The following is a 25,008-nucleotide window of genomic DNA, read 5'->3' as shown; positions in this document are numbered from 1 at the left end:
AGCAAGGCAGGCTGACATTCAAATTCAGGAAATACAGAGAACGCCACAAATATACTCCTCTAGAAGAGCAACTCCAAGACACATAATTGTCAGATTCACCAAAGTTGAAATGAAGGAAAAAATGTTAAGGGCAGCCAGAAAGAAAGGTCGGGTTACCCACAAAGGGAAGCCCATTAGACTAACAGTGGATCTCTCGGCAGAAACTCTACAAGCCAGAAGGGAGGGGTGGGGCAATATTCAACATTCTTAAAGAAAAGAATTTTCAACCCAGAATTTCACATCCAACCAAATTAAGTTTCATAAGTGAGGGAGAAGTAAAATCCTTACAGACAAGCAAAGGCGGAGAGATTTTGTCACCACCAGGCCTGCCCTACAAGAGCTCCTGAAGGAAGCACTAAACATGGAAATGAACAACCGGTACCAGCCACTGCAAAAACATGCCAAAATGTAAAGACCATCGATGCTAGGAAGAAACTGCATCATCTAATGAGCAAAATAACCAGCCAACATCATAATGACAGGATCATGTTCACGTGTAACAATATTAACCTAAATGTAAATGGGCTAAATGTTCCAATTAAAAGACACAGACTGGCAAGTTGGATAAAGAGTCAGGAGCTCTTGTAGGGCAGGCCTGGTGGTGACAAGACCCATCAGTTTGCTGTATTCAGGAGACCCATCTCACGTGCAGAGACACACATAGGCTCAAAATAAAGGGATGGAGGAAGATCTACCAAGCAAATGGAAAACAAAAAATGGCAGGGGGTGCAATCCTAGTCGCTGATAAAACAGAGTTTAAACCAAGAAAGATCAAAAGAGACAAAGAAGGCCATTACACAATCGTAAAGGGATCAATTCAACAAGAAGAGCTAACTATCCTAAATATATATGCACCCAATTCAGGAGCACCCAGATTCATAAAGCAAGTCCTTAGAGACTTACAAAGAGACTTAGACTCCCACACAATGATAATGGGAGACTTTAATACCCCACTGTCAACATTAGACAGATCAACGAGACAGAAAGTTAAGGATATACAGAAATTGAACCCAACTCTGCACCAAGCAGACCTAATAGACATCTACAGAACTCTCCACTCCAAACCAACAGAATATACATTCTTCTCAACACCACATCGCACTTATTCCAAAATTGACCACATAGTTGGAAGTAAAGCACTCCTCAGGAAATATAAAAGAACAGAAACTGTAACAAACTGTCTCTCAGACCACAGTGCAATCAAACAAGAACTCAGGATTAAGAAACTCAATCAAAACTGCTCAACTAAATGGAAACTAAACAACCTGCTCCTGAATGACTACTGGTTACATAACGAAATGAAGGCGGAAATAAAGATGTTCTTTGAAACCAATGAGAACAAAGATACATCATACCAGAATCTCTGGACACATTTAAAGCAGTGTGTAGAGCAAAATTTATACCAATAAATGCCCACAAGAGAAAGCAGGAAAGATCTAAAATTGACATCCTAATATCACAACTAAAAGAACTAGAGAAGCAAGAGCAAACACATTCAAAAGCTAGCAGAAGGTAAGAAATAACTAAGATCAGAGCAGAACTGAAGGAGACAGAGACACAAAAAACCCTCCAAAAAGTCAATGAATCCAGAAGCTGGTTTTTTGAAAAGATTAACAAAATTGATAGACAGCTAGCAAGACTAATAAAGAAGAAAAGAGAGAAGAATCAAATAGATGCAATAAAAAATGATAAAGGGGATATCACCACTGACCCCACAGAAATACAAAGTACCATCAGAGAATACTAAAAACACCTCTACATAAATAAGCTAGAAAACCTAGAGTAAATGGATAAATTCCTGGACACATACATTCTCCCAAGACTAAACCAGGAAGAAGTTGAATCCCTGAAGAGACCAATAACAGGCTCTGAAATTGAGGCAATAATTAATAGCCTACTAACCAAAAAAGTCCAGGACCAGAAAGATTCATAGCCGAATTCTACCAGAGGTACAAGGAGGAGCTGGTACCATTTCTTCTGAAAGTATTCTAATCAATAGAAAAAGAGGGAATCCTCCCTAACTCATTTTATAAGACCAACATCATCCTGATACCAAAGCCTGGCAGAGACACAACAAAAAAAGAGAGAATTTTAGACCAATATCCCTGATGAACATCCATGCAAAAATCCTCAATAAAATACTGGTAAACCAAATCCACAGCACTTCAAAAAGCTTATCCACCATGATCAAGTGGGCTTCATCCCTGGGATGCAAGACTGGTTGAACATACACAAATCAATAAACGTAATCCAGCATATAAACAGAACCAAAGACAAAAACCACATGATTATCTCAATAGATGCAGAAAAGGCCTTTGACAAAATTCAACGGCTCTTCATGCTAAAAACTTAATCAATCCAGAATTGATGGAACCTATCTCAAAATAATAAGAGCTATTTATGACAAACCCACAGCCTATATCATATTGAATAGGCAAAAACTGGAAGCATTCCCCTTGAAAGCTAGCACAAGACAGGGATGCCCTCTTTCACCACTCCTATTCAACATAGTGTTGAACTTCTGGCCAGGGCAACCAGGCAAGAGAAAGAAATAAAGGGTATTCAATTAGGAAAAGAGGAAGTCAAATTGTCCCTGTTTGCAGATGACATGATTGTATATTTAGAAAACCTCATCCTCTCAGCCCAAAATCTCCTTAAGCTGATAAGCAACTTCAGCAAAGTCTCAGGATACAAAATCAATTTGCAAAAATCACAAGCATTCTTATACACCAATGACAGACAAACAGAGAACCAAATCATAAGTGAACTCCCATTCACAATTGCTTCAAAGAGAATAAAATATCTAGGAATCCAACTTACAAGGGATGTGAAGGACCTCTTCAAGGAGAACTACAAACCACTGCTCAATGAAATAATAGAGGACAGAAACAAATGGGAGAACATTCCATACATGCCATGCTCATGGATAGGAAGAATCAATATAGTGAAAGTGGCCATACTGTGCAAGGTAATTTATAGATTCAATGCCATACCCATTAAGCTACCAGTGACTTTCTTCACAGAATTGGAAAAAACTACTTTAAAGTTCATATGGAACCAAAAAAGAGCCCGCATTGCCAAGACAATCCTAAGTCAAAAGAACAAAGCTGGAGTCATCACACTACCTGACTTCAAACTATACTACAAGGCTATGGTAACCAAAACAGCATGGTACTGGTACCAAAACAGAGCTATAGACCAACGGAACAGAACAGAGCCCTCAGAAATAATACCACACTTCTACAACTATCTGATCTTTGACAAACCTGACAAAAACAAGAAATGGAGAAAGGATTCCCTATTTAATAAATACTGCTGGGAAAACTGGCTAGCCATAAGTAGAAAGCTGAAACTGGATCCTTTCCTTACACCTTATACAAAAATTAATTCAAGATGGATTAGAGACTTAAATGTTAGACCTAAAACCATAAAAACCCTAGAAGAAAACCTAGGCGATACCATTCAGGACACAAGCGTGGGCAAGGACTTCATGTCTAAAATAACAAAAGCAATGGCAACAAAAGCCAAAATTGACAAATGGGATCTAATTAAACTAAAGAGCTTCTGCACAGAAGAAGAAACTACCATCAGAATAAACAGGCAACCTACAGAATGGGAGAAAAATTTTGCAATCTACTCATCTGACAAAGGGCTAATATCCGGAACCTACAAAGAACTCAAAGAAATTTACAAGAAAAAAACAAAAACAAAAACAATCCCATCAAAAAGTGGGCAAAGGATATGAACAGACACTTCTCAAAAGAAGACATTTATGCAGTCAACAGACACACGAAAAAATGCTCATCATCACTAGCCATCAAAGAAATGCAAATCAAGACCACAATGAGATACCCTCTCACACCCTTTAGAATGGTGATCATTAAAAAGTCAGGAAACAACAGGTGCTGGAGAGGATGTGGAGAAATAGGAACACTTTTACACTGTTGGTGGAACTGTCAACTAGTTCAACCATTGTGGAAAACAGCATGGCAATTCCTTAAGGATCTAGAACTAGAAATACCATTTGACCCAGACATCCCATTACTGGCTATATCCCCAAAGGATTATAAATCATGCTGCTATAAAGACACATGCACACATATGTTTATTGCGTCACTATTCACAACAGTAAAGACTTGGAACCAACCCAAATGTTCATCAATGATAGACTGGATTAAGAAAATGTGGGCACATATACACCATGGAATACTATGCAGCCATAAAAGAGGATGAGTTCATGTCCTTTGTAGGGACATGGATGCAGCTGAAAACCATCATTCTCAGCAAACTACTGCAAGAACAGAAAACCAAACACCACATGTTCTCACTCATGGATGGGAATTGAACAATGAGAACACCTGGACACAGGAAGGGGAATATCACACACCAGGGCCTGTTGTGGGGTGGGGGGAGGAGGGAAGGATAGCATTAGGAGATACACCTAATGTATATGACGAGTTAACGGGTGCAGCACACCAACATGGCACATGTATACATATGTAACAAACCTGCACTTTGTGCATATATTCCCTAGAATATAAACTATAATAAAATAAAATAATAAAATAAAAAAGGGACGATGAAAATAAATGAAATGTAACACACAGCATGTGAGATAATGTTTTAATACATATCTAAAAATGCCTTAAAATTCAATAGAAATTAAATAAAATCTTCTAAAACTTGACAAAAGGAAACAACAAAAATTACAGACTGGAAAAGCCTGGCTGACTGGAGTGATGTCCTGTCTCAAGAAAGAACAAACAAACACACAAACAAGCAAAGGATTCTGAAAGCAGAGAATCAAACAGATATTTGTACACCGTTCTTCCTTCTTCCTACTAGCACTCTTCATAGTAGGAAAAGGCAAAAACAACCCAAATGTGTCACGAATTGCTTCATCAGTTTTTTAGGATCTGAAATACTGCCTCAATTTTCAGTTACTCATTGTGGGGTGGACCTGCAGTTACCACATTTGGTCCAAAATTTTATGCTGATGAAGGTAGACCTGTCCTGCATTTTCAGAGGGACAGAATTCTGGTGTTTCTCCAGGTTTCTTGGCTTACCAGGAATGAAGATCTGGGAAGAATGTGTGTGTGTGTGTATGTATGTATGTCCATAAGTATTTCCTGTTTTTAAATTTAAAAAATGCGGGATACATGTGCAGAACGTACAGGTTTGTTATGTAGGTATCCTTTGCCATGATGGTTTGTTGCACCTATTGACTCATCCTCTAAGTTCTCTTCCCTCATCCCCAGTCCTCAGCGGGCCGTGTTGTGTGTTGTTCCCCTCACTGTGTCCTTGTTTTCTCAATGTTCAACTTTCACTTATTAGTGAGAACATGCGGTGTTTGATTTTTTTGTTACTGTGTTAGTTTGCTCAGTATGATGGCTTCATCCATGTGCCTGCAAAAGACATGATCTCATTCCTTTTTATGACTGCATAGTATTTTATGGTGTATAGGTACCACGTTTTCTTTATCCAGTCTAGCACTGAAGCGCATTTGGGTTGGTTTCATGTCTTTGGTATTGTATATAGTGCTGCAATAAACTTACATGTGCATGTGTCTTTAGAGTGGAATGATTTATATTCCTTTGGGTATATAGCCACTAAAGGGATTACTGGGTCAAATGGTGTTTCTGGTTCTAGATCCTTGAGGAATCACCATACTGTCTTCCACAATGGTTGAACTAATTTACAGTTTCCCCAACAGTGTAAAAGCGTTCCTCTTTCTTCTCAGCCTCACCAGCATCTATTGTTTCTTAACTTTTTAATAATCACCATTCTGATGGGTGTGAGATGGTATCTCATTGTAGTTTTGATTTTCACTTCTCTGATGATCAGTATTGTTGAGCTTTTAAAAATATATTTGTTGGTTAGATAAATGTCTTCTTTTGATAAGTTTCTGTTCATATCCTTTGCTCACTTTTGATGGGGTTGTTTGTTTTTTTTGCTTGTAAATATGTTTAAGTTCCTTGTCAATTTTTGTTATTAGACCTTTGTCAGATGGGTAGATTGCAATAACTTTCTCCCATCCTGTAGGTTGATTGCTCATGCTGATGATAGTTTCTTTGCTGTGCAGAAGGTCTTTAGTTTAATTAGATCCGATTTGTCAATTTTGGCTTTTGTTGCAATTGCTTTTGACATTTTTGTCATGAAATCTTTGTCCTTGCCTGTGTCCTGAATGATATTGCCTAGGTTTTCTTCTAGGGTTTTTATGGTTTTGGATTTTACATTTAAATCTTTAATCCAGCTTGAGTTAATTATTGTATAAGGTGTAAGGAAGGGGTCAAGTTTTGGTTTTCTGTATATGGCAAGCTAGTTTTCCCAACATCATTTACTGAATAGGAGATCCTTTCTCCCTTGCTTGTTTTTGTCAGGTTTGTCAAAGATCAGGTGGTCATAGATGTGTGGTGTTATTTCTGAGGTCTTTGCTCTGCTCCATTGGTCTATATGTCTGTTTTGGCAGCAGTAGCCTGCTGTTTTGGTACCATAGCCTTCTAGTACAGTTTGAAGTTAGCGTAATGCCTCCAGCTTTGTTATTTTTGTTTATGATTGTCTTGGCTATATGGGGTATTCTTTGATTCCATATGACATTTCAAATAGTTCTTTCTAATTCTGTGAAAAATGTCAATGGTATTTTGATGGGTATAGCATTGAATCTATAATGTTTGGGCAGTATGGCCATTTTCACAATATTGATTCTTCCTATTCATGAGGATGGAATGTTTTTCCATTCGTCTGTATCCTCTCTTATTACCTTGAGCAGTGGTTTGCCGTTGTCCTTGAAGAGGTCCTTCACATCCGTTGTACTCCTAGTTGTATTCCTAGGTATTTTACTCTCTTTGTAGCAATTGTGAATGGGAGTTCATTCTTGATTTGGCTCTCTGCTTGACTATTGTTGGTGTAATGGAATGCTTGTGATTTTTGCACAATGATTTTGTATCTTGAGACCTTGGTGAAGTTGCTTATCAGTTCAAGAAGTTTTTCAGTTGAGATGATGGGGTTTTCTAAATAGGAAGTCATGTCATCTGCAAACAGAGACAAGTTGACTTTCTCTCTTCCTATTGGAATACCCTTTATTTCTTTCTATTGCCTGATTGCCCTGGGGAGAACTTCCAATACTATGTTGAATAGAAGTGGTTACAAAGGGCTTCCTTGTCTTGTACCGGTTTTCAAATGGAATGCTTCCAGCTTTTGCCTATTCTTTATGATATTGGCTGTATGAAGTAGCTCTTATTATTTTAAGGTATGTTCCATCAATACGTAGTTTATTGAGAGTTTTTAACAGGAAGGGATGTTGAATTTTATCAGAGGCATTTTTGTGTGTATCAAAATAATTGTCTGGTGTTTGCCTTTGGTTCTGTTTATGTGATCAATTACATTTATTGATTTGTGTATGTTGAATCAGCCTTTCACCCCAAAGATGCAGCCCACTTGATCGTGGTGGATAAGGTTTTTGATGTGCTGCTGGATTCGGTTTGCCAGTATTTTATTGAGAATTTTTGCATTGATGTTCATCAGGGATAATGGCCTGAATTGAGCAGGTGTGTGTGTGTGTGTGCTTTTACCTCGGTTTGCCAGTAGGTTGATGTGTGTGTGTGATGTGTGTGTGTGTGTGTGTGTGAGAATGTGTGATAGAGAGCCAAATTAGGGCAGAGGATGCTCCCCGGCCTGTCATGACATTGAATGTTCTGAATTCAAGATGCTCTAATGGACTGTGTCAGTTGGCCTTCAGCCAGGAGGTGGTGCTTGCAAAAGACCGCCAGCTGTGGTGGTAGTGGTGAGATTTGGACTTGCCTTATGTTACCCATGGGAGGTACTCTGGTGTCTCAGGGAACGGGTAGAGCCAAAGGGCTTCTAAAAGTTTCTTATGTTATTTGTGTTAATCTACCAGGGTAGGTGGTTGAGCAAAACCAGGTGGGAACTAGGTCAGGTAAAGTGATGCTCTGGCTCTCTATGTGTGGGACAAGCAGTGGCTCCAGTGGGAATTGGAAGGCAGTTCTTAGGCCACTGGGGTAATTTTCCAGAGAGAAGTGAAGCTGCCTCTGCCTCTGTGCAAGGAGAGTCCATATGAAGAATGGGGAGTAGCAGCTTGGCAGTAAGCCCCATCCAGCTCCCACACCCTTGGCGAGGCAGGTCTCACACCCACAGTGTTCCACTGGGAGTAGTTAGCTAAGTTTCAAGAAGTCTAAACTCAGAGCTCAAAACTGACCCATACCATAAGCCTCTCCTATTGAGACAGTAACTGCAGCCTTCAGGCCAAACCCCTCCTGATCCACCTGCAGAGCAGGGGCATCCAGCTCCCATGCTTGCTGCTGCATCACACGTCCCACTCGCCTCTCAGTTCTGGCCTGGGGAGTTTGTCCCCACAGAAAATTATATCAAACATTTCAGTTGGGAGGTTCTCTCAACCTGTGACCACCATTTGAGTTAGCTGGCAGACTTCTGGGAGGTCCTCTCTGAGGTAGAATCAGAAATGGCTTCCCTCCATCCTGCCAGAAACTGGGAACGTGCTGGAGACTCAAAGCACATCCCAATGCCACTCCTCATATACTCATCACTCTTCACTGAATCAACTCCAGCCCTGAGTACGATTAAGGCCTTCCCCCATGGCCTAGATTGATAGGTTTCCCAATGGAAGTGTATATCTTACAGTCAGTTTATCCCCATCTCACACCCTGGAAACTCAAAATTTTCTGCCTAGCTTATGGTGTAAGCTGCATCCTGCTGCTTCTTTCAAATGGTCTGTGGCTTATTTCAATTTTCCTGTTAAGTTCCTGTGTTGCTTCTTGAAAGAAAGTTCAGTGTGAATCTCTACACACCATTTTGTCTTTCCAAGTGCAAGAGGCAGGCTAACAATGCCTTCAATCCACCATCTTGGAAAACAAAAGTAACAGTTTTCTCATTTTTAAAGGTTTTGTTAAGATCTGTTAATGACTCACAAAGAAATAGTATTGGGTATATTTGAAATTAGTATTTATTCATTTATGTTGATAAGTGAAAACACAAGATGGTTATCAAGATGGAAGTACTTAATATGTATATTTCAATATTCTTAGATGCAAATAACTTCACTTTTGATGTATTTTTATTTTACATCAGTTTCATTTCAACTTAGGTTTAAGGGGTTCTTGATAATCTGACATGATAAGTGGTATTGGAATTGGCATTAAAATCCACCATGCTCTACAGCACTTCATCCTTCTTCGGCAGGCACCGATTTGATCTACTACTTTGCAGACATCTCTTCTGCAAACACCAGACCAATTGAGACAATGACCTTCAGCAGCACCCAAACCACCTCTCACTGCAGGAAAGAAGATCCAGTGAGATAGTCCACAAATGGAATGTAAATCCATAAACACTCTTAAGTAACAGAATAAATTTAGTATGAGCATTTCTATGTGGGAGCTTTTGAAATGGTGGCTGCTCATATGTCAGTGACACATGCAGATTAAGAAAGGTAGTAGTTCCGATCCTGGTTTGGCACAACAGTCACGGTATTTTTGGTGGGGGAAAAGGGATGTGGGAGGGGATGGTACATCTTCATCTTTTCCTCTGGGTTTTCTCTCAGAAATGGCTGTTGCTTACTGCGGGGCAAAAATGCCAGTGTCTTCTGCCAGAGAGGGTTACTGAGGGCCATAGTGGTTCCACCTTGTGGCTGATACTGATAGTCCCTTTCTGCTTTTTTCGTTCCTAGCCAGAAAAGATGTTTCTGCTGTCTCAGGTATGCCGATTTCAGGAGTTGTTTTTTCTATATGGCTATTCGTTTTTGTTTTTGTTTTTGTTTTTGTTTTTCTTTCACTCTTTCTCTCTCTCTCTCTCTTTTTTTTTTTTTTTTTTTTTGGCTTCACTGTGTTGCTGTAGTTTCTTAAGTGGTCCCTTGAACCCTCCCAGCGCTATTTTGGTTTGTACATAGCTATCTATAAATTTTTTCTTGGGGGAAGTGTAGAGTTAAAGGCTGGTATGTCCTGCTTTTGCTCCCCCGAGTGATTTTATTCCCCCAAGCTAATATTTCAGGCTTTCAATTTATTCGTGCTTTCATCTGTTCAAACAAGTGGAAATTACTTTTTCTCTCCACATTTAGATTTGCTCTCTCTACTTTAATTGCTAATAGTGTCTTAGTCATAGGATAGATTAGTTAGAAAAAAGTATATTTTTGACATTATAAATGATCCTTTCAATTTGTGTCTAAAACTGGAAAATATTAGAAAACTTGACATTTATTATTGTGTCCAGACCAGTATTTCCTCCAGATAACGTTTATTAAAACAAAGATAATTTAATGAAGATCTCTCTAATGGTAAAGCTGGTGGCTTTGTGCTATTATAATATCCTTAAAGTGACAGTCTGGTGGAAAGACCAACTAAAGCAAGGGTTAGGAGAAAAACAGTTATTACTTTCATTTTGGTCTCACTCTGCATTAAGAGTTTTCATTGTGTCAAAGATTTATTATTCATTAAGTAGCCTAATGTTCATTTAATAATAAATGGATCCTATTAAATATGATTTTTAAAATTATAATCACATTACTTTTATTCACATTTGTCTACTGATGCCATTCACAGATGAGAATGGTATAACGTTATTTTATTTTTTTCATTTTGCCACATCTTTATTTACTTAGGTTTATGCTGTATCGAACAATGTATGTGTGGGAGTAATGGGTGATTCAGGAATGCATGAGGGGGAGGTTTAAGCTCTTTAACTTTGAACAATTAAAATTAGCAATATAATGTTGAAATACATGCATAACACTCAAGTGATACTTTCAAAATAGTGTATATTTCCTCTGTTTATTTGTAGCTTTTAAACCCAGCTAGAAGTATTCTATTTCTTTTAGGCACCATAAGTCTGAAAGTCTGTAGTGAAAGCTATGAGTAGTAAATGATGCTAATTCATGTACTCCCACCTGTGGAAGAATTGAATGTCTTAGATAAAAAAAGATGGTGCAATTGGTGTACCAAGTATCTTAGAATATAATTTGGTGGTGGTTTTTCTGTTTCTGTAGCAGAGTAACATATATACTATATCCACGTCATCAAGTTATTTAAATATGCCTTTAAACAGGGAGAACTGAAAATAATACTGTGAATCCTGGTAAGCATTTAAAAATAATGAGGAGAATATTGCCTTTATAAAGTCAAAATTTATCTGAATACAACCCATATAGCAATTTCATAGCAAAACACTTCCTTTAATCCTATTTAAGTCAGAAGGAAAAGAATTCCCACTGTCAATGCTGTATTGATATAGTTCTAAAAGTTTTGAACAATGAAACATATTGTAAGAAGAGAAGTCAGAGGGGATTTGAGCCCATTGTTTTTCCTCTCCTTCTATACCTCCCAACATACCATTGGAATGTTGTAACATTTTGAAGAATCTATAGTAGTTTCGCAAATCATAGAATACTATGAATGCATCTGAATCTGAGATATCCCCAAAAGATACAAAATAGGTGTGACTAGAATGAAAGAAAGATTTAGGCTTTTGGCCATGACTGCAAGTGAGCTGCTCTCAAGTGACTGCTGCTATAGAACATATATATAGTAGAGGATCTCTTTGAAACATTTCTATCCCTGAAAATGGTTAGGCAAGTTCTTAAAATATCTCCTCTTTCAAACACAAAAATAGTCTGTGAACTGGAGCTTGAGCAGTGGGCACTTTGTATTGGATAACTGATGGAGGGGGGTGAGGGTTTCCCAGATCTTCTGGGAAGATCTGCTATGATCAGTAATGCTAATGATGGTACTACTGACTCTGGGGCCATCAGAAGTTCCAGTTTGTTAATGCTGAAACTTCTATATTGAGTTAAAGCATTGGGTCGGCTTCACAGAGGAAGTCTGGATAATAGCATTCTCATTTCAGACCATAAAATGATGTCAGGTTAAGGATGAACAATGAGTTCAGTATTAAAAATGATCAGGTAAGCAAGACACCATGAATAAAAGTTAATGAAATGAATAGCATATCTAGACCCTTTAAAACTAGATGTATTGAAATCGTCAATGTGGAGAAATAATTAAGCAGGTATGTATCAATTGTTTAAAGAAACAATCTACTATTACAAAGATGTAAAAACAATAGTAAGACAATATAGATGATAGAAAAAACGGGCAGGTCTGGCTGGGCGTGGTGGCTCATGCCTGTAATCCCAGCATTTTGGGAGGCCAAGATGGGTGGATCACGAGGTCAGGAGTTCAAGACCAGCATGCCCAAGATGGTGAAACCTTGTCTCTACTAAAAAATATATATATAAAAATTAGCCGAACATGGTGGCAGGTGCCTGTAGTCCCAGCTACTCAGGAGGCTGAGATAGAAGAATCGCTTGAACCCGGGAGTTGGAGGTTGCAGTGAGCCAAGATCGCACCACTGCACTCCAGCCTGGGCAACAGAGCGAGACTCCACCTCCAAAAAAAAAAAAAAAAAAAAAAAAAAGGCAGGTCTGAAACAAAAAATAATTTAAAAATAAATGCAAGTTATTAATGATATATTAGACACAGGTAAGAGGATAACTAGTGAAGAAAAAAATGTTTAAATGATATACCCAGAATGTAGCATGGAAACACAAGGTCTAACATTTATTTAATTCAAATATGGGGGGAGAGAAGTGTAAAAGGATTCACCATTTCAAGAGATTCTCAAAAAGAAATTAAGAAAAGGTATAAATCCATTGATTCAAACAATATATTTCTAACAGATGATATAAAAATAAACTCACTTTAGTTAAATTATAAAACATTAAAACCAAACACCAGACCATACAAACATTGAAAAAAGGATAATTTATAATGAAATAATATTTATCTGATTATTATAGTAAAGCAAAAACTAAAAATGAGTAAACTAGTATCAACAAATGTTGAGAGCAAATAACTGTTAATATAGAATTGGGTACTCAGTAATGCCGTCTTTCCAGATCAAAAATCACAATATGAAATTGACAGAGAAAAATGAAAATTGTTCACTACCAAGAGATCCGCAGCAAATAAAATTTCAAAGGCTACATATCAGAAAGAAAGAATTTAACCCAAAAGCTGATATTAGAGTCAACTTGGAATTCCATAAATATCACTGAACTGATGATAATAGTAACACTTTCTGACACGTGGGGATTCTGAAAAGAAGTGAACTTTTACTTTTGTTTAGAATTTAGAAAGTTATAGAAAAATGCTCTTGCCCTGACAAAGAGAATAAGCTGGATAAACTATAGATCATAGATTTCATTTTAAAACACAGAACTGAGGTCTCAAAAAAAGCTAATTAACTTAAATTCAGAGCGATGAAGCCCTGCTGAAAAAAGAACGGATCCACAGATGCTTTGTGCCTAGCTGAGTTGCAGCAGCAGAAGCAGGAGGAAGCTGCCCTTGGTGGAGATAACAAGGAAACAAGTGAATCTCCAGCAAATGTTGAAAGGCTGAGTGTGGGCTTGTGATAGTTTAGCATCATCAGTAGGGGCCCAAACACACTCACTCTCACTCACTCTCCCTCACTAATGCTTTCTTTCTTTCTTTCTTTCTTTCTTTCTTCTTTCTTTTTTCTTTCTTTCTTTCTTTCTTTCTTTCTTTCTTTCTTTCTTTCTTTCTTTCTTTCTTCTTTCTTTCTTTTCTTTCTTTCTCTTTCTTTCTTTCTCTCTCCTTCCTTCCTTCCTTCCTTCCTTCCTTCCTTCCTTCCTTCCTTCCTTCCTTCCTTCCTTCCTTCTTTCCTTCCTTCCTCCCTCCCTCCCTTCCTTCCTGTCTGTCTCTCTCTCTCTCTCTCTTTCTTTGGAGTCTCACTCTGTCGCCTAGGCTGGAGTGCAATGGCGCGATCTTGTCTCACTGCAACCTCTGCAAATATAATAATAAATGCTGCTGAAATTCAATCCTGTCAGATCTAACTGCCTGCATATAAATTTCCAGGTCCCACAAAGACATCTCATTGAGGTCACATTCTGTTGTATTCTTACTTTGTATCTTGAGATGCCTTGGTGGGACATGGAAATTTATATGTAGGCAGTTTGATCTGACAGGATTGAATTTCAGCAGCATCCATTATTATATACACTCACTAGATCAAAAAACATGGATGGAATCTTATCAACAGGAGCTACTGCTAAATGAGTCTCTTTTCTATTTTTCCCTATTATTATCCTAGTGAAGCTGTAAATATTAGGTTCTTGAACTCACAGGACTGATTCTAGGATCTTGTCTGTCCAGGGATATAGCCTTCTAATCTGCAGAACCTTGTAGTAATCAGCTACTAACTTACCTGAGGATAAAAGAATTGAAAAAAGAAGGAGAATAAGAAGAAGCAAATGGAGTCTCATGGCTGAAGGGCCAGCATCTATGTAGGTTGAGCCTGGAGTCTCTGGACATCGTGGGTCTGGGCCTTTTTATGATGCTGTCTGAGTCTGTGATTTGTTCTTGGTTAGTAGAGCCTAACGAAAAGAGAATAACTAAATCTCCCACAAGAAACTTCCAGGGACACACAAGTACATAAATGTGGTGATATCTCAATGGATGAGAAAGCAGGTGAATGCTGTTTATTTCCAAAAGACTCAGGATGTCTTATTGTCACCTGCTTTCTTTATTATTTTCAACATACACATGCAATAGTCATTGCTCTTACTTTAAGTATAAAGTATTGTTTGCCAGGCAATATAGTAGGAACTGAAGTAAAATTGTTATACAAAAACTGTACGTAATTATTGGATATAGTTTGGCAAATTTGCACATAGATATTACTCTTGTTACCACAACCAATATCCAGGTAATAATATATCCATCACCTCCAGGTGTTTCCTACGTCCCTTTATTGTTGTTGTTGTTGTCAGAACCCCTAAGATCGACCCTTTTAACAAATTGTTAAATACAAAATACCTCAGTAATAACTATAGGTACTATGTTTTAGAGCCTATCTTTGTAATTGACAAATTTTGCATAGCTTTAACCCTTGAACAATAACTCCCCATATTGCTCTTTCCCACTCAATAAAATACCAAACTTTTTAAAAGCACATTCTATGTAATCCACTTTATGAAGCTTTTTCTAACATTCTTTTGTCTGCTCCCCCTCAGTAAAGGGAACAACTAATATAACAATTACCTATTTTGGATTTTTGTGTCTCTTACATATATTCCTGCATGAACCCATGTAACACTTTATCTCCCATTATCTTAATATGAAGTAAAATAAAACTTGAAATGATTTTAAAAATGAAATCACAGAAGGGCTTTGTAAAAGTATGATGTACCATTGCTTAGTTGTAAGAATTCAAGTGACATTAGGGGTTTTAAAACATCTTTTGTTTTGATTTGTTCTTTGCTTGTAAACCTTGTGTCTTGCATATTGTGGGCACAGTGTCTTTCCCAGCTATTTGCTTGGGGAAGATCAGTTAGAGTTACAATGAACATCAAAGGCTATCTTGTCTAGTGACTTACCTTCCAGATGAGGAAATGAGCTGAGGGAAAGGAAGAAACTTGCCCAAGATCACCCAGTGATCAAGTGAGGAAGGTGATAGGGACAGCACTAACGCTTGGTATTCTGAGCCTCATTCTAGTTTCCACTCTTGCCCCTTCTCTGTTTCCTCCTCTCTTCCCCAGCCTTCTAAAGAAAACTTTGCAGTTCTGCTGCAATGTCTACCTAAGGACATCCTGAGGAGACCCCACTTTTCATTAGACTGCTTTTTTAAGCACTGTCCTGCATTTTCTTCTTCAGTCTTGTTGTATCCCATTTTTGGCGATAAGTAATGCTTCTGCTGTGCTGTTCTATCCAATTAGTTTTTTACTATTTTCATTGAGTGAAAATTAAAACAACAAAAAACATGAGTTTATCTAAATTTGAAAGTTTTAAAACTTGATTAAAATTTCCTGGAGATATGGATGTAAGACATATATTTTAAAATATTTTTCATTTTCAAAATTAAAAATCAAACCTATATATTTAGCCAGGGTGACTACTTGATAACTACTAATCAGATAGGTCTTCAGTAATGCCACAAGGTTAATACACTTATAAATCAATTCCCTGGTGTTTTGTGCTACTGAGTTAATACAATTTGATACGGTATCACCTTTAACCAGGCTTTGAGGAGTCACACAAAGGAACAGCACAACAGAACCATAGGGTAGGATGTGTGGGAAAAACGAGATGTAAAACACAGCCTTGACTCTGACATTTACTCCACTGTTGGGAAAAGTACTTCAATTCCCAGGGCCTTAATCTTTTCCTGTATAAAACAGGAAAAATAGAGCCATCTTTAACGTTTTGTCAAATCTTGTTGCTGAGTGATTTTATAGTGTCTGCAGCTATCCTCTCTGCTAATCACAACAAGGTTAACTAACTGTTCTTTTGTTTAGGTAAAGATATTTCTGCATTTGTTTACAAATACTTATTCCTCCCTTCCCAAGAAAGGAAACATTTTAAAGATAATTTATAAGATGTTCAGAGTCTCTTACATATCAACCCTTAACAATGTGGTAGAGTAGCTTAACCCCGTCCCTAAGAGTATAGATTCAGATCAGCCTGTTTGTAATTAACCCCCAAACCTATGGGGAGTGTGGTATAGATAATATATTTCAAATACATGAAAAGGTGCATGTGCACACACACACACACACGCACGCACGCACACACACAGACAGTATTACTAAGGCAGAGGTGCAGATGAAAATATTGGATAGACAGCTCAAAACTCTTAGTACTAAAATAATCCTAATAATAACTTTCCTTCCAAAGTCATCACCGACAATCAGATCTCTTAAAGGTTGGTGCCTTAGGTTTTTGAACTTTGTGTAACTTTTGGCTTTCTTATTTGGTTGTATGCTATTTATCTCATAGAAAGAATCTTCTTCTTCATCCTATGCCAGTGCTGTATTGTAGGGGCTTGTGAACGTTTTTCTGGTCTATAGCCATCCAGGTTACTGGCCTCTGGCTTCTTAGGAGCAAGGCCATCACAAGCTTTTGTTCTTTGCTTGCTTCCTTGTAAGGGCCCGACATACTTAACAAATATTTGATCAACTGAACTCATTTTCCACCTCCGTTCTCTCCCACTTCAATCTCTCCCTTTTACTTCTTCCAGATTAGTTTTCCTACAGCAAAATGAGAATTGTCCAAAAACTTCCCTTCATCTGTACAACTTGAAGGATTCATTACCCTAAGCAGTCTTTCGAAACTGACTATCACAGACTAGATAAAAAGTCTGGGTTCACCACGAATAGGCATGTGTGCCATTATATTTTCTGTTGAAAGCTTTGGAAAGTGTCTTTTAGCAAACAACATAAAGCATAGAATTTAACCGTTCCTGACAATGTAAAAGGATCATCCACATTCTCACATGTCCATGGCTACTTTCCCACTCCTTCCCCAACCTTGAAATCCTGAATTCAAAAGAAAACATAAGAAAATAGTATGCCTCATGTAAGGCAACAGGTTGCTTAATCTTTCTTGCCTATACACATTCAAGAGCTCCAGAAAAATTTCTGAGCTACTTAGGATGTCTGATCCTCTTCTTGGGTAAAAGCAGTAAGTCCTACATGTAGTCACCAAAATCATGTCTGTTCAAGGGGTCTTATACCTGTGATTCATGATTGCATGCTAAATGTAGAAGGATATGCTCTGTTGCAGGGCCATGTCTGGTCATTGTTTAAGTTCTACTTTGGAGGACTAGTTGCTGAGAAAGAAGAGGGAATGATAATATTAGAAATTGGAATAAAACTTAAGGGGAAAAATCAAGTACAAGGGACCAACAGTACTGAGGGGCAATAGGTTGAAGATTTCTTCGATTATTGTAATATTTTCAAGGAGACCCCCATGAATCCTTCCTGGCTGACCCCAACATAGCTTTGGCATAGCCCTTATGCCAAGTGTCTTAGGCTAACTAGCTTTTCCTAAAGAAAATAGAGGAGTTATGGAGAACAATATTTAGTAGAATAATGCCTGATTCTCTTGCTTTTGAGGTCTAGTAACTGCTAGTAAACTTGCCTAATTAATTCACATTAAGAGGTAGAGTAATGAGGGTTTCAAGTACTTGAACCACCACTGACTTCATTTCACGTGAGAGTTCTTATGGAGAGCTAATGAACTATGAGGCTACAGGTCTCTCGGCCAATAAGTCTTCTAGATTTCCTGTGACTCCGTTTTCTGGTCATAGGTGATTTTGCTTTTGCTTTGAGTATTATAGCACCATAAGGTGTCAGACACTCTGCTCTTACCAAGGCTTACACAAAGTTTATCTTGTTATTTGGTAGAGTTTTGCCCATTCAAAAAAAAGAGAGAGAGAGAATGATAAAGAGGAGGACAGCAATCCTCACTGCTGAAGGAAGAAGAAAGCTTGCCTTTATTTCCAGTAGGCAGAAAAAACTTCTGTCTGTAGCTCTCTAGCACCAGTGGAATGTCTTTGTTTGGATAATAAATGTCCTTCCATACCTCATTAGGCATATTCACAGACAGAGATGTATTATGCACGCAAAATCACCTTCATGGGATGACTGAAAGTCCATGTTTTATTGGACACTAAGTTCATTAGAAAGATGTGGGTGCACAGTTTTGACCAGAAAACCTTGTTAAATGGGAACATAAGCTACAAATATTTTGGCAAAAGGTTAAGGTTTATGAACAACCAACAATTTATATTAAGTTACAATTAATTAGGCCATGTTGAGAAACCATTTGGTTTAGTTAATGATTAGACATTTTGTTAGTGAACACTTCCCAGACTTTACTAGCCCTGCTAATCCCTGCTTTGCTCCTGGTCTGAACCCCCACAGTGCCTTGTTTATGGTACAGTGCCTACTGCTTGTATGCTAGATTAGTGAATGTCTATTTGCCTCCTCTACTACTGTGTGAGCTTCTTGTTTGCCAGGACAGGGCTATATTCCTCAGAGCTGAGGAGAGAGTTGAATCATGTGGTCATTTATTCTCAAATCCTCTTCAACAAGTGAAGCGAATCAGGACAGTGAAAGGCCACTGCACATGGAAGCAGGAGGTCTGGATTTGAGTTCTGAATCTCTAGATCTGTTACTAACTGGAGGTGTGGATAGAGTCAGGAAAATTTTCTTCCTTAAGTCTTGATAGCACCTATGTAGGTCCAGATCTGTTGGGATTCTCAATAATTACTGTGCATAAAATCAACTGAAAGTTATTTTGCAGTGCAGATTCTTAGCCCCATTCTATGAAATGTTTACTGTTTTATAAATTGATAAATAATTTTTATTAGACAATGTAAATTTCCTTACTTGCACCAGCATACAAAAATATTGAATAATATTAGCAGCAGAATCTTTCAACAAAACAACTATGTATAGCTATTAAACCACTTTGTTTCACTGCTTTTTATTTTCTTTTATTTATCTCCATTGTTTTATTTATAAACATTGTTTCTGCTCATAAGGAGTATGTATTCTCTACATGTTTATAAAATTAATGCCTGAATGAAGTTGCTTAAACAAGACAGAAGTTGATTTCTTTGTCACTTAAAATTAACCTGTAGTTACACCATTCAGGGCTAGTACAGATACTTTCTAATATCATTAGGGATGCAGGTCCCTTCCAGGTATCTGCTCTGCTATACTTTAGAAAATACCCCAGATTGGCTGCTAAATTCCCACCTATTATTTCTGAATTCTAGACAGCAGGAAGAAAAAAGGTGTAGGAGAAGGGCAAAGGAACATCTACCCTTCCTTTTTAAGTTTTTAAACCAACCTCCCTTAAAAACACTTTGTTGAGATATGATTACATTCAAAAAGCTGTACCTATTTAATGTGTATATCTCAGTGAGTTTGAGGATAAGGATACATTGTGAAAGCATCACTACTATCAAGATTATAAACATAATCATCACCTCCTGAAGTTCTCCCTCCCATTCTAATTATTATTTCTATTAGTAAGAACAATTAACATAAAATTCACCCTCCTATTATAGTTTAAGTATGCAATACAGCATTCATAACTATAAGCACTATGCTGTAGATTAGACCTCCTGAACTTATTTATGTTTGTATATCTAAAACTTTGTACTATAATCACACCTACTCATTTGCCTGCACCAGAGCTCCTGGCAACCTCCAGTCAACTCTCTGCTTCTGAGTTTATTTGAGATTTCAAATACAAGTGAAATCATACAATATTTGCATTCTGTGTTTGGTTTATTTCACATGACTTCATGCCCTTCAGATCCACCGATGCTGTCACAAATGACAGGGTTTCATTATTATATAATACTGAATAATATTCCATTGTGCATACATATATATATAAAACGTTAATTCATCCGTCCGTGAATGAATGATAACATGTGTGTCTTCTTCATATATCTTGATTATTGTGAACAGAGCTGAAAGGAACATATGAGTGCAGATATCTCTTTCACATAATGATTTCAATGACTTCATATATATATTATATGTTATATATATATATATATAAATAAATGGGATTGCTGGAACAAAATGGTATTTTTATTGTTAATTTTTTGAGAAACCTCCATACTATTTTCCAAGATGGCCATACTAATTTACATTCCCACCACCAGTATACAAAGGCTCCCTTTTCTCCACATCCTTACCAACACTTGTTATCATCCATCTTTTTGATAATAGTTATTCTAACAGGTGTGAGGTGATATTTCATGGTAGTTTTCATTTGCATTCCCGTGATGACTAGAGAGGGTAAGAATTGTTTATATATATATCGTCCATTTGTATCTCTTCTTTTGAGAAATTCCTACTCATATCTGTTAGTTCATTTTAGTTTTTTAATTTTAATTTTATACACAGAGGATACATGTGCAGGTTTGTTCCATGGATGTCTTGTGTGACGCTGAGGTTTAGAGTATGAATGATCTCATCACACACATAGTGAACATAATACCCAATAGACAGTTTTTAAGGCCTTGTACCCAACCCTCCCTCCTCCCTCTAAGAATCTCCGGTGTCTATTGTTTCCATATAAGTGAGAGCTAAGCAATGTATAACCCAATGTTTAGCTCTCACTTATAACGGTGAATATGTAGTATTTGGTTTTCTGTTCCTGCACACAATACCACACTGGGCTAATTTTTGTATTTTTGGTAAAGACGGAGTAGCTTCAGCATGTTGGCCAGTCTGGTCTCAAAATCCTGAGCTCATGTGATCCACCCACCTCACAAAGTGCTGGCATAACAGGCATGAGCCACTGTACCTGGCTTTTCTGAATTTTTTTTAGCTTATATTAGGTTTGTCTGTTCTAGAATTTTGTGCACATTTATTTATATTATAGGACACTTTTTAGCTTAGCTTTCCCCACTCAGGGTGAGAAAGATTATATTGATCCAAGATGTTGATTAATAGAGTTGATCATCCCCCTTTATTGCCCAATATTACTCTATAATATGCGTATAATTTGTTTATCGATTTCCTCTCGGTAGACATTTGAGTTGTTCCCAGATTTTAGCTATTGTTAATAGAACTCAAGGACATTTTTTAAAATAAAAAAATTCAATCCAAAATGTCCTTTCCTTTTGACTCTCCAATATTGTGTCAGGGTTACATTTTTGTTGTCATGAAAATCCAATTACATTGAACAAGATGTGTTTCCAGAATCAAGATTCAGTATATGTGTGGTCTAGCTGTGTCCCAAGAATGTAGCCCTTATTAGTTTTATTAAGCATTTTCCTATATAAATTGAAATCAAGTAGAAGATGCGTTTTTCCACAGTAGGAGACATAGAACAGTTTAGGACTTTGGAGAGATAGCAACTTGCTGCTTGCCTGTGCAACCCACCTCAAAAGATACAACTCCTCCAACTTTTGGTTTCTGGTGACTTGTCCAAACAATTAGATGTGAACTGACCTTATTCCTTACAATACTACAAGTCGGTCTTCTGCACCTGGCCAAATACAGTATAAAATTGATGGGCATACGTTTCTTTTGTTTTCATGCTTTCTATTTAAAGCTATTCTCTTTGGCTGGGCACTATGGCTCATGCTTATAATCCCAGCACTTTGGAAGGTCGAGGTGCAGGGATCACTTGAGACCAGGGGTTTGAGACCAGCCTGGCCAACATAATGAAAGCCGTCTTTCTGAAAAATACAAAAGTTTTCTGGGCATGGTGGCACATGCCTGTAATCCCAGCTACTCAGGAGGCTGAGGCAGGAGAATCGCTTGAACCCAGGAGGCAGAGGTTGCAGTGAGCTGAGATTGCGCCTCTGCATTCCATCCTGGGTGATAGAATTAACCTTCATCTCAAAAAAACAAAAAGCTAATCTGTACTTTTCTTTTGGTGCATAACTATTGTGGGTATGTGAATGTGTATCTGTAGCACCTAGAATAGTGCCTAGCCCATCACTTGTGTTGAAAATTGAGAAAACCTTCTTAATATAACTTTTCCACACTCTAGTTCTGAATTTAAAGACAGAAAAAGATAGGTTAGCAAATATACGTATCAGTTATTTCTATTGACAGATCATTTGGAGAACACGTTTTTGGATGTGGGAGAATAAAGGTCCCTAACTCTCCACCCCAGAAATAATTTTGCTGATACAAAAATCAGTCAGACATGGTGGCACATGCTTATAATCCTAGCTACTTAGGAGGATGAGGTGGGAAAATCACTTGAACCCAGGAGGCAGAGATTGCAGTGAGCCAAGAGTGCCCCATTCCACTCCAGCCTAGGCAACAGAAAAAGACTCTGTCTGAAAGAAAAAAAAAAGTTGTTACTATATAGGAGACAATTTTATTGTCATCTCATTTAAAATTGAAGAGTACATTTGGGTCGAATTCTTATGCCTGCAGAGACATTTGCCTCTGGCTTAAAAATCACTGGCTCCAGGAGGAAACTCCACCAGAGGGCATCGTAAGGATTTCATAGTGTCTAAGTCATCTTGGTAATTCTTCAAATAATTCCTGGCAATTCTGTTAGGTCTTGAACTTCACTTACTTCTTATATGTTTAATAAAAAGAAGTTCAAAACGTTGCCATGGCTGTTGAATTCCCACAGGCTTGTCTTCCCCTTAAAATTCATTACATGGTTTGTACTCTTTTGCGAATATAATACATAAGTTTGGAGGTGGATGCTTTCAGCCATTAAGTTCAAAAGTACTGCTACATGGGCCGGGCATAGTGGCTCATACCTCTAATCCTAACCCTTTGGGAGGCCAAGGGGTGCAGATCACAAGATCAGGAGATCGAGACCATCCTAGCCAACATGGTGAAACCACATCTCTACTAAAAATACAAAAATTAGCTGAGTGTGGTGGTGCGCAAGTAGTCCCAGCTACTTGGGAGGCTGAGGCAGGACGATTTCTTGAACCAAGGAGGCGGAGGTTGCAGTGAGCTGAGATCACACTATTGCACCCCAGCCTGGTTATAGATCAAGATTATGTCTAAAAAAAAAAAATACTGCTACATGGACATCCATCATTCCGGCATCTCTGCCATAACAGCTGAGTATCGACAATGTCTCTTAGTTTCTTTAACTCCAAATTTGTGTTGTGTCCCTTGGTCTCCTGTCGTACCATAAAGTGTATTATTTACAAAAAGGACAATTTATCTATTGTTATTTCCTCTCAGTATGCTACATCCTTTTAGAATTTAAACATAGTGTCTCCCAACCTGAAATTTGATTTTTAAAAAATCAGAAAAATGTTTTTGGACATCTTTTATTTCCAGCTGTTTTCATCTTCATCTCCTCTCCTGAAGTCAACTGAGGGTAAAGTTCATTCGTCAAAATTTCTCCTCAACTCACAACAACTTCATCCCACTCCAATATGATTTTTGTCCCCATGAATTGATGCACATAATTTTTGCTGGCAGTGGTAATGTCCTAATAAAAAAAATCATGAGATGGCATCAGACTTTACCTTATGTTCTAGCTCAGCAGAATTTGATCCCTGTCTGATAAGGAAACCATATTTTCCCTAGAAACTTTTCACTTTTGTCACAGGTTTGGTTCCCAGGGAGCTGGATATAGATGAAGTTTAGTGTGCAGGATGTTTATTAGGAAGTAATGTCAGGATCCACATCTGTAGAAAGGATTAGAGGGAAGCCTTCTGTGCAAAGGAACAAGTCTAATGGCAACGCAGCCTGACTTTGTCAACTGGCCGCACAGACAGAGCTGTTCAGCTAAGAAGGCCTCCCCTATTTGTCCCAATTGAATCAAATGGCAAAGTCTATGCATCCCTTGCCTCCATTAATAATTGTGTGCTTGCCACTTGTGGAGGGTGAGACTTTGAAGCAGGTGGCTTTCTGTGGCTGAAGAAAACCTTAAATGTGCTGGCAAAGTTTTCCAAAGAGACAGAGAATGGCATCTGCCATGTATGTTGCCCCTTTCCAAAGAGGAAGCAACAAGGATAAAGTCCTCCAATGGCGCTGTATGCAGATGGGTGGACAGTAATATCTGTCCCTCCTGTGACCTAAGAAGAACAAGTGGCAGACATGCAGCCAGGTAGTTAGAGGTGCCACAGTGTTAGGAGATAAACATCTGTCATAAGCAGTACTTCTTTGAATCAGGTGTGACACAAGTCTTGCATCCCTTGCATGGACTCCTTCCCCGTTATCCTGCTGTCCTACCTCATGAAGGTGAGTGGGGGCTAGGTGGTGGGCAGTCCCAGGATGAGGTACACTTTGCCTGCAGTGTTCCCACATGAGTTCCAAGGTAGCCCAGGTGATCATCCATGAACTTTGTATTTTCCTTATGCTTCTTGTCTTTGCCTTTGAGGAACACGTTTCATTGGACTCTGAGTCCAAACAACTCATGTATCCCTATATCTTCACATTGTCCTTCACCTAAGGGAATCTCTAATCTCTAATGCCTTTGTTTTATTATTACTATCAATATTATAATAATTAACATTGTCGTTATTAACTCCATTGTTGGTTTTCAGTTATTTTTATTCATGGAGTTAATATGAATTATTCTTTTGTGGCTACTTACACCAAGATGAAGATAATGTATTAGTTCAGGAAGAATCTGCATTCTGAAGGTGAATAGAAGTTCACACTACAGATGGGCA

The 25,008-nt window shown here is 38.0% G+C and overlaps 1 long non-coding RNA gene across 1 annotated transcript in view; it reads left to right on the top strand.

Annotated features, from left to right (window-relative positions):
* LOC135966940 (uncharacterized) overlaps positions 1 to 25,008 on the top strand; it is a 43,000-nt gene that overhangs the window by 10,374 nt on the left and 7,618 nt on the right. The gene's annotated exons all lie outside the window — the stretch shown is intronic.

This window comes from Macaca fascicularis, chromosome 13 (genome assembly GCF_037993035.2).
Source record: "Macaca fascicularis isolate 582-1 chromosome 13, T2T-MFA8v1.1".
Classification (NCBI taxonomy): domain Eukaryota; kingdom Metazoa; phylum Chordata; class Mammalia; order Primates; family Cercopithecidae; genus Macaca; species Macaca fascicularis.
The sequence above is the reverse complement of the archived record's forward strand: the minus strand, read 5'-3'. Positions and strand labels throughout refer to the sequence as shown.